General features: G+C 36.9%; 1 pseudogene; it reads right to left on the reverse strand.

Annotated features, from left to right (window-relative positions):
* Nucleotides 1-112: 112 nt before the first annotated feature.
* Nucleotides 113-20,639, reverse strand: LOC120210093 (annotated as a pseudogene).
* Between the last annotated feature and the right edge of the window lie 1,361 nt (nucleotides 20,640-22,000).

Consider the following 22,000-nt stretch of genomic DNA (forward strand, 5'->3'; position numbering starts at 1 on the left):
ACTACATCCATAAAAAATTCAAGTCGTAATCTGGTTCAAATCTTTTGCTTACTTTCCCAGAATGAATAACATGGCAATGCACAACAAAAATTGAAGCCATGATTGGGGATAATCACGAGATGTACTTTCCCTGCTGCTCTTGAAGAATATTTGCAGAAGACTTGGCATCTATGTATAGCTTACTTACTTCCTCAAGATCCGCCTATAGGCCTGTAAATAAATCGAACACACACGAACGGAAGTATGTTCATGTTCGTTCATTTAATAAATAAACGAACAAGAAAAAAACGAACAAATTTTTTTTTGTTCATGTTTGTTCATTAAGAAATATAACTTGTTCATGTTCGTTCATTTAAATGATAAATGAACGTAAACGAACACAAACGAGCGAACATAAACGAACAACACAAACACAAAAAACAAACTTATTCAGACACAACAAATGAATGTAAAAAAAGTAAATAAGAATAAAAACTTAAAATTCATTAATATAACCTAAAACTTTATAATTAATTTGTTCGAATACGACAAAAACATACATAAATCATATATAAGCTATATGAACATAATAAAGTCTTAAAATTAATTTGTTCAACAAAACAATCTTCTTGAAATCCAAACAACTTTAATAATCTTCGTAACATATTCAACTTGACATCTGTTCGAACATAAATGAACGAACATAAACGAACATATAATCGAACGTTCATGAACGTAAATGAAAGAACTAGCCTTTTGTTCATGTTCGTTCATTTAATTAAACGAACACAAAATCTTGTTCATGTTCGTTCATTTAAATAAATAAACGAACATAAACCAAATTCTCACCACAGGATTTATGAACGGTTCGCTGAACGTTCAGTTCATTTACAGGCCTATCCGCCTATGAATAAGTAAATGAACACACATTTATTTCTTTTAACTGGTTGCAATTTGCAAACAACGATCGTGAAGAACAGCTACGTTCGATATTAAATTACCTTGCAAATCCCATCTCGTCCGTTCATTTTTGCCACGATGCTAGCAGGAGATAACAGCTGAACTGCATGTCTGAATAAATGGAAACATTGAAGTAAGGCTAAAGATGCACTCCCAACTGATACTAGAGCAAAAGCAGGGTTTTAAGTCTGACCTTAACGATGTGCTTTGTCCAATCTTTCCTAGCAGTGCCAGACTTTCTTCATCCACAATCAGTTCTTCCACCTGCGCACGGATTGCTAATATCTGCGGACCATAATAAGTGAAAACATAGTTGTCATCCGATGCACGGTACAAGTAACAAAGTTATGCTGTCAGCAAAAGCTCATATGAACAGGTCTTGAACCTGTATCATTTCAGCAGGACCGTAAATCTGTGTACGGATAATCACCAATCTGTCCAGTAAGTCATCCGGTATGCCATGAGGACTATTCATTTCTGTATCCCTACAAAAGGGCATCCACATTTTAGAGACCAGAACCAAACAGCTCAGTAATGCATAACGGGAATTTGTAAAAATAGGGTGAAACTCCATAGAAAATATACCATTTTTTTTATAGAAGTTGGAGATCTCATTAAAAACTCCATTCGTATTCTTCCACATACTTAGAAGTATGTTGAAGAACATAGTAAGGAAGAAAAGAGTGCCTCAAATTTTATTGAATAGTAAACCAAGTACATGTGGTAACACCGATCCCTCATATGAGAATATACACCATTACAAACCGTATCACCTAGAAATCTTACATCTTCAAACCAAAAACCCCTAAGACAATAACCCTATTTCTAAAATACACCTCAAGATGTAATATAACATAGCGAAATAGAAACAAACAATTACAACCCCAAACAAAAACACCTCTGAATGCAACTACCGAACAATCACGATCCTATAGGAGGAGCTAGTTCTAGTGAAATATCGCAATCTTCAGGGACCCAAGAATTAGGTTTGAAGGAAAGATCAACTTCATGCACCAACAAATCGAATAAATTATCACCGACCTTTAACTCCAACAACTCATCAATTCTCCCTTTAGCATTTGTGACGCCGATCAAAAGACGATGGAAACTCACAACTGTTGTCAATTGCTACTAACTTGCCCCATTTAGTTGCCATATTTTTGAAAGTATCCCAATTCCAAGCATGAAAATGGATACCTTCGCAAACTAACCATACGCGCAGGCTCTCCACCATTAGGCTTTCAGACCACGTTTCCACTCTGGAAAACCATTCTGCAAGCATCTCTAACTTATCATCCTTCACGCTTATCAACGAATTAGAGTCTTCAAAAACCATGAGAACTACATTTCCCGTAACTCTCATTAGCGTGAAACCAACTAATCCTTTGGCTTGTAATTGGTTAGCAAGATTACCAATTTTGATAAAATTCTTGCACCACCCCACAAGACAGTTGCTCAACACTTGTAGTTTATCTTCGTCCACTACGCCCTCAACTTTAAAGAGTTTATTCCTCGAAATATCATCCCTGCCAAACTTACTGTGAACAACTGTCGAAGACTTCCTCCAAAAAGACTGTCGGGGTTTATATTTAGCCAAAGAGACTCTGACTTTGCTGCCAAAAATATAATTAAACATTCATCTTTGATATCGCTATCCTGGATTCTTCAATTGTTGCATAGCGAATAAATCCAAACTAGGAATGAAGGCATCAAAAACTTGACCATGTGTGCCAAAAATAGACCCAAGTCTCTTCCAATGGATCAACTCTAGAAGGTTTTCGATAAAAAAACGTGTAACAACCATTTCTGATCCCATTTCCGATTCTTGTATGACTATCCTTTGACCAATTTTGAAACCCGTTTCTTCTCATTCTCGTTACTTTGGAGAATTTTCCATAGGAGTACCCTTTCGTGGTGCTCTCCTTAGTTCCATCATAATCAATATCAGCGGTAGGAAGAGTTGGCGATGCCTGAACTACAGAATTCTTTCCGACCTTTTGTTTCCCTCCTTTAGATGAAGACATTCCATTGTCGACAGTCATAACAACAGGTGGTTGACAGTCTGAAGTAGCTTTAGCAGAGCAATTTTTCAAACGCCCGGTTGATAACAGACTTTTAGCCGACCTCGCTGAATTTACTGTGAAATTTTGCTGATTTTGGGGCGAAGGCGAGTGTCTGTAGGTAGTGCCATCGTCCTCCACTGTCCAACCTGCCTCACGGGCCAAGGCGACCAGTACATCGTTCATATTATAATGCACGGAGAGATGAAAATTACCATACTGCCTCAATCCGACCAACAAACGTCTGGTGAAGGATCGCCTGTTCCGTTTCCGAAGCTTTGTCCTCTTCTTTTTGTTCTACCTCCCACGTTTTTCCTTGCTGGAGTAGTAAAAAGTGTAAGCGTTGTCCGGACCAGAGGGGGTACTAGAGGTGTTCACAGCAGTTGCACCTACTGCGTCTGTTGTAGTGAACCACAAGTTCGCCTGGAAGAGCCCAATTAGTTAGGTTCAAATCTAATACACCCAGACCACCACTGTTCAATGGCCTACAAACCGTGCTCCATTTCACCCAATGAATCTTCCTCTTTTCCTCCTTATCTCCTCATAGAAAATTAGCTAATAAGGAATTTATCTTCTTACCAATTTTACAAGGCATTTTAAACACCGATAAGAAAAAAATTGGTAAGGAAGTTAAAACCGACTTTAATAATACTGTCCTTCCAGCCAAAGACAAACAAGGCGCTTTCCACCCAGCAAGTTTGGAACTGAAGTTCTTAAATACAAGATCCCATAAAGCCTCTGAATTTTTCTTGGCACCCAGTGGAAGACCCAAATATTCCGTTGGAAAGGAACCAACTGAACAACCCACTTGGACTGCCCAATCTGTTAGTACATCCTGCTCCATATTAATTCCAAACAGCTTACTCTTCTCTAAATTTAAATGCAAACCAGCCATAATACTAAAAATCCTCAACACTCTTTTCACATTCTTGATCTGAGTTAGAGAGGCTTGACAAAAAATGATTAAGTCATCGGCGAACTGCAAGTGAGACAACCTAGCAGAATTTTCCGATTTCCCAATGACAAAGCCTTGGAACAAACCCCTGTCGACTGCTTTAGAAATCATCAAATGGAGATCTCACCTACGATGTTAAATAGGAGAGGAGAGAGATTGCACCATTGTCTAAGACCTTTGGCCATAGGAAACTCTTCCGAAGGAGACCCATTAACGAGTATCGAGATGGAAGCTGTTGAAAGGCACTGAGAAATCCACGAGGACCATCTATTCCCAAGACCCATATCTGCCATTGCTCTAAATAAAATTGGCCATTCCACATAATCGTAAGCTCTACGAAAATCAACCTTTAAAACAACCCCTTGCAACCCTTGTTTTCTCCAATAGTCGATTCCTTCATTCGTAATAAAAGCACAATCCAACAGTTGTCTCCCTGGTATAAAAGCAAACTGGGACTGACTGATTATGTCCCCAATACAACAGCTCAATCTCTCAGATAAAACTTTAGAGAGGATCTTGTAAAGACTACCTACGAGGCTGATAGGTCTAAAGTCCTCCACAGTCTCCAGATTAATCTTCTTCGGAATAAACGTGATAAATGCATGATTAACCCCATGTTCCCATTTCCTGCCCAAGTAAAAATCCTGAAAAAACTTCAATACATGCTCCTTTAAACTAGGCCAATGTTTCTTGTAAAAACCCATTGTAAAGCCATCCGGACCTAGTGCTTTAGAACTGTCCGATGAGTCTATTGCTTGCCATACTTCCTGTTCTAGGAACTGCTCCTCTAGTTTCTTAGATTGGTCCCCTGTTAGCTTTGCAAAAACCAGAGATAAATCTTCTACTTCCATTGTTGACTTGAAATTATAGGCTTTTTTGAAATACTCTGCAATATGCAGCTTAATCACTTTCGGATCTGAGACCACAAAACCATTGAAGTTCAAACTTGTGATTTCATTTCTTTTACTTCTGTTTAGTGCAGACAAATGAAAAAATCTGGTATTTCTGTCCCCATCCTTAATCCATCTCGCCCTTGATTTCTGAAACCATATACTTTCTTCAATCCTATATAGCCTCCAAAGATTCGATTTGAACTGCATCAACTGATCCCACTCTTGTTGAGACAGAACACTGCTTTGTGCCGTACATTCAATATCATTGATTTTTAGTTCCAACTCTGAAATAGAGTCAGAGATCCGATAAAACTTTCTACCTGACCAATTTCTGATTGACTTCTTTGTTTCCTGTAGAATTATCTAATGAAAATTTAACGACATCGTCAAATCCTTCATCCTCTAAGAGATAATTAAAAAATTTGAACGGTTTAGGGCCCCAATCAACAGATTTTTCCTCTAATAATACAAGATTGTGATCATATAGGGACCTAGGTAATAAGTTCTGCACAATATTCGGAAAACATAGCAGAAAACTCCCAGAAATCAAGAACCTGTCAAGTCTTACCCAAGTAGATGCTTCCCTGTTATTACACCAAGTAAACCTTCCCCCTACCATAGGGAGATCTATTAAGTTAGTTTGAATCAGAAAATTTCTTAGAATATCTATAGATAGCCAATTTTGAGACTTTCCCAACTTCTCAGTTGGATCAAGATACACATTTGGTGGGTGTCGAATCCAACAAATAATAATACTTGCTTTTAGAAATATAAATTTGTAGTAGTGATAAGCAAGGTCGAATCCACAGGGATTGAGTAGACTTATTTTAATGAAAAGTAAAGCAAATAAAAGGGGTTTTAGAATTGAGAAAAAATTAAAAAGAAAAAGCACTTAAAATCAACCAAAAATTTAGAGAGATTAATATTAAGGAAATATCCAACTAAAGGTATAATTTCAGAATTGGTTCAGAGAATTGATCATAGATGCAATGATAAAATCTTCTACTTTTCACTAAATTGGTTATGGTTATTGAGAAGCTCTAACAACCTGTCTCTCCTTAGTTTCTCGATAATCAAGAGAAGCTCTTTGATTAATTCCCTAGTTAATGAACAACCCTAGACAAGCTCTTAAGATTTAATCCACCAACAGCATTAATCACTAGAGGGACCACCAATTCTAGCCAACGAATACACAAGCTCGATTCGTTTAGACTATGTTATATACCTTCATAACATAATCATAATCAACCATGTTACTTTACCACTAATATTAGAACGTTTAAACAATTACGGATTTAAAGTTCTAAATGGTAATTTATCAACCTAATAATTGAATAACGGATCCTTTGCACAATCAATCAAGACAATAATTCTTAATAAAAACAGAAGATATATAAATAGTAAAGAAGTAAAAGAACAATGAAAATTATTTAGATCTCACAATCCTTGAAGAACCAAAACTTCAATTATCCTCCAGTTGGAACAAAAGTATTTAGCTACTCATAATTGAAAGAAAACTAAAAGGAAATAAAGATGAAAACTGATGTAAAACTTGATGTAAAAACTAATGCCTCCTATGAAAGCCCTAGCTCCCCTTTTATAAGGATTTTCCTATTCTAGATAAAGAAGTTTCCCTTAAAGAAAATCCCACAAAAATAGGAGTTTTAAATGCCTTAATCTTTTTCTAAAGATAAGAATAATTCAAAAGAGTCTTCCGGTCGTCATTAAACTCTTTTTCCTTTGTAAATTCGTAACCCTAATTTAGGGTTGTACGGACTGGTAAGGCGCGCCCACGCCTTAATTGTAGACTTCTGCGGTAGTTCAAGATGAATAAGTCGTGCCCACGCCTTATACGAAAACCTCTTCTGGTCTTGCCAACTTCTTGAATTCGATTTTTCCTCTTTAATTTGGGGATTTTGTGAAGATCATGCTAATCATTAGATTTTGAACTTGTTTTGTCCAAACCTTCAACCTAATCCACAAAATACGAAATATAATCAAAATCCATGATTTAATTAATTTTAGTTATTCAAATATGAGGAAAATATCATAGAATATATGTATACTATGCATCTTATCAAATTCCCCACACTTAAACCAATGCTTGTCCTCAACATACAATAGTTCGAATTCATAACTCTTCTCAACATTAATCCTTCTTCTTCCTTTGCTCATCCCTCCATAATCAAAATTATCATGCCTTAAAGACTCAAATCTAAACACAAATAAGGAACGAACAATTCGTAGAAGAAATTCTCATAAACCAACATACATGAATAATCACTCCATCAATCTTTTCGAAATCAAAATGTGGGATCTAATACCCTCACATTGGATTCACTCAATAAGCTCGAAGTGTTTAGGGGTGTCAACAAACTCTCAAGCCAAAACATAGAAAATTTTTACCATACGCTTTCTAACCTATCACATCCCACCACTAGTCAATGAATTGAATGCTTAAAAACCTAATGGTCTTAAATAGGGTGTAATGGGGCTTAGGTGAGGTTTAGTAGGAAAGGAATTTGAGTTGTTTTATCAAATGAGTCATACGAACTTATCCACATGGAACTCAATCTTCAAATGTTCTCTTCAAGCCATATAACATTTTTTTTTCATTGCACAATCTCTCTTTCTTCATTTCCTTTGCACGATTTTTTTCTTTTTCTTTCTTTTTCTTTTGTTTTATTTTTTTTCAAATGAAAGAGATTGTAACTCGAATTAATTTATTCCAACATCTTCTGCTCTTCTCAAGATGATTTGAATTCTCATGTGAAAAGCTCATACAATCCTCCAATTCAAGGTTCAAAAGAGGGGAAATTAACAAAAAGGATTTGATATTTGCTTGTACCATGGTTAATTTCAAACAAAAAGGCTCAGGCTCAAAATTGGCTTTCTAAGGATGATAATTAGGGTAGGCTCTTTACGAAAGCTAAAAGTGGTTTCACCTAAATGCCCTTATCGTTCTTGATGCATCTAATTCTAAAATGTGGTCTTTGACATGTATAGCAAAGCAAGTTCTAGAAAAATTAACTATGTATGGCAATCACTCAATCAAGAAATGAAGCATGCTGAAAAATGAGTGCTCATTGGCCCAAAAACTCACAAAAAGGGTAAACATGTATTAACTCCCACATATTTTTCATTCAATCAGTCATCAAGAGTAATCAGCCAGTGTGTAGTAAGGAAATTCAACTACTCAAGCTAATTCCCTATTATGCTTCAACTTAATTCGATAATTCACAACAATCCAAATCATGTAAGAACAAACATCGAAAGAATCTGGAATTTCGAAGAGAAAAATCACAAACAAGAACTAAAGCATACTTGTTTTTTCAAAAAAAAAATTGAAGCAAAATTATGTTCAAAGCAAAACCATGTATGAAATACTCTCCCCCACACTTAATACATATATTGTCCTCAATGTATCAAAAGTAAATGCTCAAAAACCATAAAAGAATAAGAGTATAAAACTCCCCTGAAAATATTGAGCATCAACCACGATATCTGTCACGAGATGGGAGTGAAGGCGTTGTGCGTCGGCTGAGTTGATTCTCGGACTGAGCAGAGATGTGGGTCAGGTGGAGTGGAGAAGACAGCTGGTGGCGCGTATTCTTCTGAATGAGCATAAAAAATAAAGAAAAGATGAGGCACATTTATATTTGAATCTTGTTTCCTGAACTAGAAGTGGTGTTGAGTTTAGACGTAGGCACGTCTTATACAAAAACATCTTCTGGATAGTGAGAGACTTTAGGAATAATTCTGCTTTTGTAAGGCGTGCCCACGGGTTACAAAAATCCATCTTCTGACCTAAAGAGGAAAACAAGATAAATTGTACTCCTAAAATCAAGGAAAAATAAAATAAAAAGAACAAAAATAGAAATTGAAAAAAAAAGAAAATTTGGGTTGCCTCCCAAGAGCGTCTTTCTTTAACGTCTTTGGCTAGACGTTGTAGCTTCTCAATTATCCTAAGTTGGGTACTCCAAAATGGTTTGACCAACAGTATGCACCAGAGAACCTTCATAAAAAGGTTTGAAACGATGATCATCAACCTTAAATATTTGACCTGTATCCAAACTTTGTATTTCATCAATAGAGAAATTTTTTCTCCATCCAATAGCTTCCTTGTACTCTCTAAGCATTCGAATCAACTTTTCTTCTTCTAAGTGAGAGAGTTTGTTGGGAATGATTACCGAAATAGTTTCTTCTCCTCCTAAATATACATGCTTCAGATGATTTGGTAAAGGCTTCGTTTCCAATTTTGGTGCCTGCACAATAGAAGGAAGAAGCTTGGTGTGAGAAAGAGGTGACTCAATATAAGAATACATTATACCTCATGAGTTTGAATGATTTTAGTTCTTGGATTGCATCTTGTAAATCAAGATCCATCACAGACTTTTTCATGATTCCCTGCAATCCTTCAGAACTGAAATTCATGTTGAGTGTATCTTTCAACTTGTCATCTTCATTTTGATCAAAAGTTTCCTGTGCTAGAGGGTCAATAACATCCATGACAAAAACAGAGGACACATCACTAGGACATCTCATGGTATCATAAATATTGAATTTAATAATTTCACCATCAAATTCCATGGTAAGTGTACCATCATTTACATCAATTTTTGTCCTAGTTGTTTTCAAAAATGGTCTTCCTAACAAAATTGATGTTGATTTAGAATAATCATCTTTTTGCATATCAAGCACATAAAAATCTGCAAGAAAAACCAATTCATTAACTTGCACCAAAACATCCTCTAAAACTCCCTCAGGATATACATTAGATCTATCAGCAAGTTGAAAAATCACTCCTGTTTCTTTCAAAGGACCAACATTCAGAGATGAGTAAATAGAAATAGGCATGATATTTATTGAGGCTCCTAGATCTAATATTGCTCTCTCAATCCTAACATTACCGAGTTTACAAGGGATAGTAAACATACCTGGATCTTTGCACTTGGGGGGTAGTTTTTTCTGGAGGACAGCTGAAACATTCTCCCCCATACTTACCTTTTCATTACCCTTGAGCTTTCTCTTGTTGGTGCATAATTCTTTAAGAACTTTAGCATATCGAAGTACTTGTTTAATTACATCTAGTAAAGGAATATTTACCTCGATCTTGCGAAATGTCTCAAGAATTTCTTTCTCTTCTGCTTCTTTCTTGGACTTAGCGAATCTAGAGGGAAAAGGAGGATCTATGGCAAATTCTTTCGGTTTTTCTCTTTTGAGTCCTTTAGGTTGGTCTTTCTGAGTCTGAGGAGCAACAACTTCCTTTTCAGTTTCTTCCTCTAAGGCTCTCCCATGTGCCAATGGACTAGGTTCCTTCAACTCCTTTCCAATTCTTAAAGTGATTGCACTAACATTTTGCTTTGAATTAACAATGGTTTGTGAAGGTAACTTACCTTGGGATTCCAACCGACTCACGGAGGATGCCAATTGACTCACTTGATTCTCTAAATTTTGCATGCTCGTTCTTGTCTCTTGCTAAAATTGTTGTGTATTAGTTGCAAGTGATTTTACAATTTCTTCTAGGGACATACATGTCTTTGAAGAAGACTGCTCAGGTGGAAAACGTTGAAATTGTGATGGTCTTGGTCCATAGCTAAGGTTAGGATGATCCCTCCATCCTGGATTATAGGTATTTAAGTAAGGATCATATTTCCTTTGTGGAGGATCGGGAAACCTTCCAACTGCATTGGTGTACTCGTGAGAATCATCTTGAAGTGTAGGGCACATGTCAGTTGGGTGACCAATCGCATCACATATCCCACAAGCTTTCACTTGTTGCATTTTTCCTACAACTAGTTGTTGAACAAGGGAGGTGAGATGCGATAATTGATGTTAAATGGAGGACGAACCTACCTATTCACCATTCTTGAAGATGTATCTTGCCTAAAGCCAAATTATTGTGAATTGTCGACCATGATGGAGATCAATGCCCTAGCATCGTGAGGAGTTTTATTCACTATGGCACCTCCACTGGCTGCATCCATCATCTTCCTCTCCATCGGTAGTAGTCCTTCATACAAATATCGGATGTGAAGTTGCTCAGAAATCCCATGTTGAGGGCAGCTGGCACACAGTCATTTGAATCGTTCCCAATACTCGTGAAGGGTCTCAGTATCTTTTTGTTTTATTCCACATATCTCCCTTCGAATTCCAGCGGCTCTTGAAGCAGGAAATTTTTTTATCAAGAAACAACCTCACCATATCGGCCCAAGTAGTCACAGAACCAAGGGGTAAATAGAAGAACCAATCTTTAGCTCTATCGACTAGCGAGAACGGAAAAGCGAGTAGTTTTACCTGCTCTTCGGCCACTTCTTGCGGTCTCATACTTGAACATACCACATGAAATTCCTTCAAATGCTTGTGAGGATCTTCATTCTCAAGCATAGTCACATGGATCGCGGTACGCTCGGTACGGGAACGTGGAACGGGATCGCAATTTGCTAGGTCCCTAAAATTCGGTACGAGGGGGTAGACTTATTTCGGATCGCTTCGGTACGATGTACCCGTTTCTTAGGTTGTTATTTTTCTACATCAAATTTTATAAGTAACTATAAATAGTAGGAATAAAATAAAAGAAATTAAAACTTCCTTAATAACTGAAATAACACATAAAAAATAGGGATTTAAACAATATTTACCCTTAACCAGAAACAAATATAAAATTGAACAGGTAAAATTAGAAATAAATCAGTGACCTAAGTACAAAATGCGCATAAGTTACAGGGTCCTATATATAATTTATCAAATTCTATTTAATCTAAAATAATATGTAAAATAACATAAATGGTACCTAAATATTTAAAACAAAATCAGAAAATTGGGACGAATTAGGGACCGTTTTATAAACATTCACTAAATTACGAGGCCTAAACATAATTTACCCCTAAGAATACGGTGACCAAATCCTAATTTAACCGAAAACCTAACTAAAGGTATTAAAATACCCAAACTCAGCCGCCTCTCTCCAACTCTCCCTCTTTTTTTTATAGGAACCCAACTCTCCTATCTTCTTCACCCTCCTATCTTCTTCTTCGACAGCATCATCGATAGCCGCCATCGTAAGCCAAGGTTAGTTTCGCCTAGTTCATTATCTTCTTCAGCCTTAAACCGACCCCTGTCGTTCCCCCATTTCCTCTCCCTCAAGCTCCTCTTTAACACTCGATGAAACCCAAAGCCTCCATGCCATCCGCCGTCCTATGCTCCGACGAGGAGCTAGGACTCCATCTAAACCCAAATCTCGTACCGAATCGCGATTTTGAAACGACTGGAATGCGTTTGTACCGCATTTCGGATCGCTTCGTACGGAATGCAGATCGTGGGCTGTTGAGCGATTTATGTGACTATGTTCTCAAGTCCATGAAAAGTAGGCAACAAATGAATCAAACCAGATTTTAATTCAAAAGCTACCTCCAAAGTTGGGTAGTCAATGCAGAGCGGTTGTTGATTCACATTTGGTGCACCAATTCTCTTAGAGTTCTTTCTTCGTTGGCCATTGTTCCTTCTATTTCAGAATCGCTGGATGAATCAACCAAGTTGACTGCAGATTCCGATTCAGGGGATGAAGAATAAGAAGCTTGTTTGTTTCGCAAGTTAGTTTCTTTTCTTAACCTGCGAGCGGTCTTCTCGATTTTAGGATCGAATTGGAGTTCACCTGCACGAGAAGAACGGGGCATAAAATAAATCTAAATGACACCAATCCCCGGCAACGGCGCCAAAAATTTGGTGGGTATCGAATCCAACAAATAATAATACTTGCTTTTAGAAATATAAATTTGTAGTAGTGATAAGCAAGGTCGAATCCACAGGGATTGGGTAGACTTATTTTAATGAAAAGTAAAGCAAATAAAAGGGGTTTTAGAATTGAGAAAAAATTAAAAAGAAAAAGCATTTAAAATCAACCAAAAATTTAGAGAGATTAATATGAAGGAAATATCCAACTAAAGGTATAATTTCAGAATTGGTTCAGAGAATTGATCATAGATGCAATGATAAAATCTTCTACTTTTCACTAAATTGGTTATGGTTATTGAGAAGCTCTAACAACCTGTCTCTCCTTAGTTTCTCGATAATCAAGAGAAGCTCTTTGATTATTTCCCTAGTTAATGAACAACCCTAGACAAGCTCTTAAGATTTAATCCACCAACAGCATTAATCACTAGAGGGACCACCAATTCTAGCCAACGAATACACAAGCTCGATTCATTTAGACTAGGTTATATACCTTCATAACATAATCATAATCAACCATGTTACTTTACCACTAATATTAGAACGTTTAAACAATTACGGATTTAAAGTTCTAAATGGCAATTTATCAACCTGATAATTGAACAACGGATCCTTTGCACAATCAATCAAGACAATAATTCTTAATAAAAACAAAAGATATATAAATAGTAAAGAAGTAAAAGAACAATGAAAATTATTTAGATCTCACAATCCTTGAAGAACCAAAACTTCAATTATCCTCCAGTTGGAACAAAAGTATTTGCTACTCATAATTGAAAGAAAACTAAAAGAAAATAAAGATGAAAACTGATGTAAAACTTGATGTAAAAACTAATGCCTCCTATGAAAGCCCTAGCTCCCCTTTTATAAGGATTTTCCTATTCTAGATAAAGAAGTTTCCCTTAAAGAAAATCCCACAAAAATAGAAGTTTTAAATGCCCTAATATTTTTCTAAAGATAAGAATAATTCAAAAGAGTCTTACAGCCGTCATTAAACTTTTTTTCCTTTGTAAATTTGTAACCCTAATTTAGGGTTGTACGGACTGGTAAGGCGCGCCCACGCCTTAATTGTAGACTTCTTCTGCGGTAGTTCAAGATGAATAAGCCGTGCCCACGCCTTATGCGAAAATCTCTTCTAGTCTTGCCAACTTCTTGAATTCCGATTTTTCCTCCTTAGTTTGGGGATTTTGTGAAGATCATGCTAATCATTAGATTTTGAACTTGTTTTGTCCAAACCTTCAACCTAATCCACAAAATACGAAATATAATCAAAATCCATGATTTAATCAATTTTAGTTATTCAAATATGAGGAAAATATCATAGAATATATGTCTAATATGCATCTTATCAACATTTAAATCACCCCCAATGCAGATTGCCACAATTTGAACAACAATAAAATCCAACAACTCCCTGAAAAATTCCTCCTTTTCTAAATCAATGGAGGGACCATAAACATTAATAATCACACACTCTTCACTTGAATTCTTGAACTTCCCAAAAACTGCTATGAATATGCCACTTAAATGACTATTTGAAACTTCAAAGTCTTTATCATTCCACAAGACCAACAGTCTACCAGTAGATCCCACTGCTGGAACGAATGTTCCTCCATTAAGAAACCTTCCTCCTAACCTTCTCCTCAAGGCCTGAGAACAAATTTCTAACTTCGTTTCTTGGATGAGAAGAATGCACGGCTTATGCTTCTTGACCATATTTGCTATAGCTCTTGATTTTTTTTTTACTCAAACCCCTGACATTCCATGAAATTATCTTAATCTTCATCATATAGACAAGTATAAAACCAAATCCTCAGAGTAAGGAAACAAAGCAGAAACCTATTCCCCCGATGCCATCCCTTCCCTATTTTTAACCAAGCCCTCCTCAAGATTAATAATTTTTCCAAAATTACCTTCTTCCCCTCTTTGAATGAAATCCCTAGAATTTTACTAACTTCCCATGTAGCCAAAGCCTCCTCCAAAAATATCGAGAAATTTGATGAAGACACAGTAGGAATACTAACCACCTCCAAAGCTTCCCTGGTCAAGAGCCTTCTCCTTCTTCTATTCTCCTTCCTTACCACTGGGTCACACTGATTCCCTATACCAACCTCTTCTACACTACGAGCCTGCTGTAAATTGTTTACTGCTGACTTGTTACTGATCCCACCTTCCACCTCAACCTCAGTGGGTCTTCCCTCCAAAATAGTGGGAAGAGGTTGGATACTTGAGGTAGGCTTACTGATATTCCTGTTAAGATCCATCAACTCCAAAGATTGCACAGCCCCCTCCTCTCTGCTCGGGTTAAACCACACATTTCTTTCTCTAGATCTTCTATATACTCTATAAATAGTACCACGACTCCACCTTCCAGTCGATGCATTTCTAATGTGCATACTCCTAGACAAATGATCTAATGGACTCCAGCTTCTTAAACCATTTATCAAAGACTCTTTGTTGAACACTGACCCCTGGTTAATACCTGTAGGGATTGTCATTGTTTCCCTTACCATCTTTGCTTCCTCCACATTGCTGACTTCCTTGACCAAACCTTCTACCTCCTCTAACATATCTTCATTTGACACTTTTGGAATACCACTCGACTGAGATTGTAATCTGACCTTGTCCCCATAAGTTGTCGAAATTGAGTTGTGATCAGATGAAACAGTAACCAAATTCTGCAAATTTGGTTCAAACAAGCCATGTTGCTGCTGCTCTCCTACTACCTCCACCCAAGACTCTTTAAGTTTGTCATAGCCCAATTTATTTATATTCATAGCTGGCCCAGAAATAGAAATTCTAGAATTGTTTGAATTGGGCTCACTCAAGTCCTCTGACAGGGCTTTATCACATTCATTAAAAAAGTCATTCCTTAACCCAAGACCCCGGTAATCCCCTTCCAAATTCAAATTTTTTCCTGGACAGTCTGACACCTTTACACCACTATGTTGACCTTCTTCTTCCTGCAACATTAAATGATGTCCCCCTTTACCGCCTGCCATATTTGAACCATACTCCCTCACCAACCCTTTACCCCCTACCTCTGTTGTACCAACTTCTCCTACCTGCCACCTGTCTACTGTGTCCCTAGACTCCACATCTAGCAATTCTAGACCGCCTACCCCGCCTGAGAACCGATCATCTTCCTCCTCTGATGAAGCTACATCTCTGAACTCTCCATCTCCGGCCACCATAGAGTTTTTTGCTGAAAATCTCTCTGTTTTGTACTAACCGATCCCACACTAGTTTTAATCTTAAATGATCTTCCATACGATCCCAATGTAACATTTTCCTGAATATCAAAAGGACTGGCCACCCTCAATAGAACTCTTGCCACCACCATATCCTCTCTTCTGACCGTCGACTCGTGGAAACACACCAGCTTCCCCCCCACCTTGATACAAGTTTTACCAGAAAGGAGACATTCCAACATAGTAATGGGAGTCCAACTAAGTCAACAAAACAAAATGCCATCAGAATACCATCAACACTCATAACCGGATCAATCCAGTCGAACCAAAAAAATAGCTCCTCCCTCCTGCTCAACCACGCCTCCTCAAAATCTTCCCCCAAACCAAAAGTTAAGATACAAGAGTTCCATATGAAACCCCATTTAGCTCCCTTAACCTTAATCCCCTCACTAGCCAGCCCATTCACCACTATTTCCAAATCTAAATGTGGTTTGATAATCCCAGTCAAAGATCTTTTCACCCAATTGTAATCATCCGGGGGAATATGCATCTCCCACAAATTCCTCAACCCAATAGCCTTACCTGAGAGACCCTCCCGAATCTCTTTGCTCGCTGGAACTTCCCTCCGTCCATCAACAGAGACAACCACTTCCTTATACGATCTTTCATCCCTCAATCGATTGAAAGACTCATATCCAGCTCTTCTTCTCCCAGTCACACTCTTTTCCATCTTGTCTTCCTCATTTCTAACAATACCTTTAGCAGCTTGCCCAGACCTCTGCTTCTGATACTTAGCTACTCCTACCGATACTCTCCTTCCATCTATCCAAATGCCATTAACATTAGTTAACGCCTTCTTTAATCCTTCCTCCTTCGCAAACTGAACGAAAGCAAAAGTATGGTTTCTATAGTTTGGCTTGTTAGAACTACTCAGAATGAAGACTCGCAGAACGCTACCCTGTTGTTGAAAAATTTCCTTTACTATTTTCCAAGTTACTCTCTTACTCAGATTGTCCACGAACACCGTCCACTCCTCGCCTGATGACTGACCACCTATGACTCTCTCTCCCCCCCTCTCTCGCTCTAACACTCTCTCTCTCCATCCTTTTAATTCATTAGTATTCTGCTTCTTAAATTGTATTCCTGGAAACTGAACATGTAAAACCATTTTTACCCTCTATATGCACACACAAAAGTATACAGATTATAGGTTACACACTCTTATGCAGAAATAAAGCAATTTCTAGAGAAGCAGTCCAAAGAGGGGAGAGATGATACTTTAAGCCAAATAATAACCAATCATAGTTGGAGTGAGAAACTAGCTAGCCTAAACCCAAATCACGTAGACTGTCCTAAGTGGCATAGGCAATAGGAACTACCTTGCCTAACAAGGTTTAGCTTTTCTAGTTTCATCAACCATAATTCATCACTAAGACTAACCTCAGTAAAAAATGACCGTAACTACTATAATGCACGCTGAATCCATTTATGCCATGTCAATATCATTTAGCAGACACGAAAAATCCCATTTCACAATTCTACGTGGTAGATGATTTTGTTTAACTTGGTTCATATTTCATCCCATCAATCCTCAAATTATGATAGCCAAATTTTGAACAAATACAAAAAAAAAAAATTATCCCCAATAACTGCCTTAGGGGTACAATCTTTTATGCATTCTATGCTTCATAAAGAACCAAGACCAACCAAATCACATGTATATGAAGTAATACCAGTAAGCTTATATTCAATTTACATTTTATAAAACTTCCTTTTACATGTATTAAAAGTGAATCCGCAAATATCTAAAAAAATTCTGACAAAATAGATTTTGATTACCTTACTTACATATGCCTCTATTTGTAGCAAAATTACTATTGGAGATAGTGAGCTCTCTAATGCACGATTCAAGTAGGAGAAGCACTCCATGTCCAGCATATGCACCTGTAAAACATGATTTAGAGAACATAACCATGCATGATCAGTAAATCAGCTTTGAGCATGTGCACATGTTGAGACCTAAGACAGTATCTTAGATCTACATGTATGTGCACACTTACATGGAAACAAATATTGCATCCATGCATTTAAGGACGTACATCATATACTAGAACAGCTCAACTAAAGAAATGGATGAAACCTCATCAATGAATAGAACTCCTGGGACAAGCTCTGCCACACCTTCATCAATATATCGGTTTACTACCTGTCACAAACAATAACAAACAATTGAGCATATCAGTTGTAATCAAAACCACGTAAGCTTGTTTCCAAATTGAACAAGCAAACCATTTGACTAAAACTCTAACCAAGTACTATAATGACAGATATTAGGGAGCTGATCATAACAGGATTTTTACTAGTAATAGGATTAAACCGGTGACTAGCTGAAGAGATTTTATCTATGTATTGGCCACAAAAATCACAACATTGGTAAAATTGGACTGCTGATTGTCTACAAAAATCATCCTAAAACGGGCCTCAACTTAGTTTGGAAAATAATACCTTATTTATTTCTTGTCATAATTTGTCAGTAATTTCCGTCTTCCTGGGCTTCATCATCTGACCCATTAGAGATAGTATGTCCTGTCCCCCTTGTGGTCGTGCATTGACAGCATCCAGATCATGAAGTGTTACATCCTAGGGATGAAGAAGATAGAATATATATATATTTAATGAATTCCAACGTGTCCAAAAAAATTTAGAACCAAAAAAGGAAAATACAACTAACATATTTAAGAAATCAAACAACTGTGGACAAAGGCATCAAATTTTAAAAAATATTCCCTTTTGTTTTCAATTGAGTTATTACATTTAGGCAGACCAACAGTTGGTAATAGACAAATCATTGGTGAGAAATTTCAGAAAGCAAAGCTCACTTCTCAAATGCAATCAATAGTTCATAATATTTATACCACATTGCTACAAAATAATACTGGCCCTTTGACATTGACAAATAAAAGTTTTTACCAAATTTGACAAGTGACAAGGCCCAAGAGTACGCAACATAAGCAGAAAGATTAAAGAAACCACTATGGTCAATAACAATAAACTATAACATGATGTTATAGGGAGCACATAAGTCTAAGCTAAATGGAGACAAACCTGCACTATCTTCTTTTTATGAACCTCTCCTTTTGGAAATGGAACATATTCTTCTGCTTCAAGGTCAAACTCTGTTGCAAAAGCATCGCTTCTGCCCACTCTTTTGACTACTCCACTATTAGCTTCAATATATATTACATCTCCAACAGCTACCTGCCAGTCATTAGAAATCCTACTAAATATCAAATTGAAGCCAAACACACGGACCATAACAACCTAAATGTTTGAAAGTCCCTAGAGGAAGATGGATAATCTAACATTCTACTGTGCCTCGTTTGGTTTACAAGAAGTTGGAAGAATAAAAACTTGAACAATATATATATTATTCCATGTAGCAAAGAAGGGAAACTTAAAAGCTTACCTTTTCCTTGATCAAGGCATCATAAATTGTAGGGTCTAGCTTCAGTTGTTTTGTTCCTTTAACAGTTTTCAATCCAATAATTACATGGCTAATGCTTTTACCATAACCACCAGTAACACTCTCTGTTTTTTCGGGAGAGAGTTTGGTAACCTGAAACAAGACTAACTAGGATCAGGCTCTGCAACTATCTCAACAATCCCTAGAGAAAACAATCACAAAAAATCAGAGACAAATAGATATCATCACCTCTAACTTGCCTCTCCTTCATAGACCTCCTTATTTTCCTTGATACGTAAATCTGTAGCATGTCGGAAATTTTCCATCAGAAGTTCAGAACCTCGGTTTTCTTTACTTCGGAAGAGTATACTTCAGATCCAACCATTGGACTGAAAGGAACCTGCAAATAAGGGAAAGGAATGTATATATACCAAATTGGAAAACACCTCCAAAAACCTGAATTCAAGCAACATTGGCAAAAGTCAAAAGAGATTCGAAAAATAAACAAGAAGAATTAATGAAAACCTTGCTCCCAAGCTCTTGGGATATTCCAAGTGACAAAGCTGTTTTCCCAGTACCAGGAGAACCAACCAACAAAAGTGCACTGCCAGCCATCTTCTTCTGCCTTATCATATCCACCACAAGACCAGCTGCTTCTCTTGCCTCTACTTGCCCCACAAAACAAGCAGCCAAAGGAATCGCATTTCCAGTGGCCTGGCTAACAAAGATAAAAAATCCATAAAAAAAAATCAAATTTGGTTAAAAAGGAGAAGCGCATAGATCACATTTTCGCTGGTAAAAAAACAAGCAAACAAAAGAGAAAGATGGGGTAAAGAGTATGTTAGCTAATTAGTGTATTTCTTTTCATTGTGAAAAAACATTCATAAAGCTCGTCTATTGGAGATTACAATGTCTAAGAAATAAATAACTTAATAACAACCCTTGCATTAAACACTCAGCTAATTCTTTTCAATTTCCATACTCCACCTATTGAGAATCAACTAAAATTCATACAGACTACATCATCACCTCCAATTTCGAACATTAAAGAAATTTAAACTACATTTTTATCCACTACAAAACAAAAAGTATGCCAAAATCAGAACCGAAAAATGAACAAAAAAGTGAACTTTTTAAGCTTAAAACCCTAAACCCAGTAAAGTTTTTATGAAAAGGCGATATCCCATGGATTAATAAAACAAAAAATATAACTTCAAAATACACACAGTTACGACCCCATTTCCAGGAACAAACGAAAATGCAGAGCATTGAAGCTGGAAAAATAGACGCAGAAAGAAAGAGAGAGGGTGCGATTACATCGAGACCAAGGCCTTTGATGTGTGTGTGAGTTACGATTCTTTGCTTTTTGGCCGTTGATTGAACCTCTTCGATTTTCATTTGTTTCATACAGTTCCTTTCTTTCTCCGAATTTTCAAATTTTCTTTTCTGGCGGTGAAAAATGGCAAGGGTTTTCCAGTTTTCTTAAACCTTTCTCCAGCTTTAAGATGTGTATATGAATTTGGTATTGAGAAAATAACCTCAGTGACCAAAAATGTCTTATAATATACTATTTTAACTAATATTTTTTGGATTTACCAAAATGACTAACTAAATCGCAATGCGATCGATAATTCGCAACGCGAACTCCGGTATCGCAAATCAGTTTCCAGATTCGTAACGCGATTCTGACTATCACATTGCGATTTTCCAAATTCGCGTTGCGATTTTCCTAATTCGCAATGAGAATATGTAAATCGCAACGCGAATCTGACTATCGCAACGCGTTCTGACTATCGCAACGCGATTCTGACTATCGCAACAAGATTCTGACTATCGCAACGCGATTCTGACTATCGCAATACTGAATTTCAAATTCGTAACTCGATTTCTGAATTCGCAACAGGTTTTAGTTTCGCAACACAAATGTTTTTGGGTATATAACTACGCAGCAGCAACAACTCATAACCTAAATCCCTAAATCGCAACTCATTCCATCTCCATCTATCACTCTCTCCGGCAACATGTTTTAGTTTCGCAGCTCGTTTGTTTAGTAAATTAATTTACAATAATGAAAACATCTAATGTTGATCATGTTTGGATAGATTTGTGTTTTGGAGGGTCATGGAGAATGTTCATGGTGTTTTACAATATATGCCTTTACCCATGAATCTTCAACTAAACTGTCATTAAAAAAGTTAACTTATGAAACTCTAATGTTACGTGTTGCAAATAAATTGAATTTAGAGCCCCTAAGTGGATTTAGGCTATCTTTTCAGAGAAAATATAAAGTTTATTTGTTAACCGACAATGAAGATGTTGAACGATTCATTGCCTACATTAGTATTTCAAGTGATGATGTTACATTGTATGTTGTTGAACCTAGAAGTAGTGAAGTTGGGTCAGTAGCGGGTAGTAATCAACTAAGTTTTTCAACCCCAGTTTATGGTGCTCAAAATTTAATGGTTCCACCACAATTTCATCACCAAGCAAATATTGTTTCGCCACATTTTCAATACCAAACACAATCTCAAAACCCACAACCTTTCCCTAATCCAAATCTCAATCAACTTTCAGCACCAAATTCCGGTTTTTGTATTGACCAGTTAGACGATGATGAGCCAATAGAAAAAATTGTGAGTACTAGTCAGTATTCGAAATTTGATCTTGGTCAATACCCGGACTTTGATCTTGGTCAATACTCGGATTTTGATGATTTTTCAGAAGAAGAAACAGACCCTGCGTGTAATGATTTTGATATTGGTCAATAC

Source organism: Hibiscus syriacus, unplaced genomic scaffold (assembly GCF_006381635.1).
Source record: "Hibiscus syriacus cultivar Baekdansim isolate YM2019G1 unplaced genomic scaffold, ASM638163v2 tig00000715_pilon, whole genome shotgun sequence".
NCBI classification, from domain to species: Eukaryota; Viridiplantae; Streptophyta; class Magnoliopsida; order Malvales; family Malvaceae; genus Hibiscus; species Hibiscus syriacus.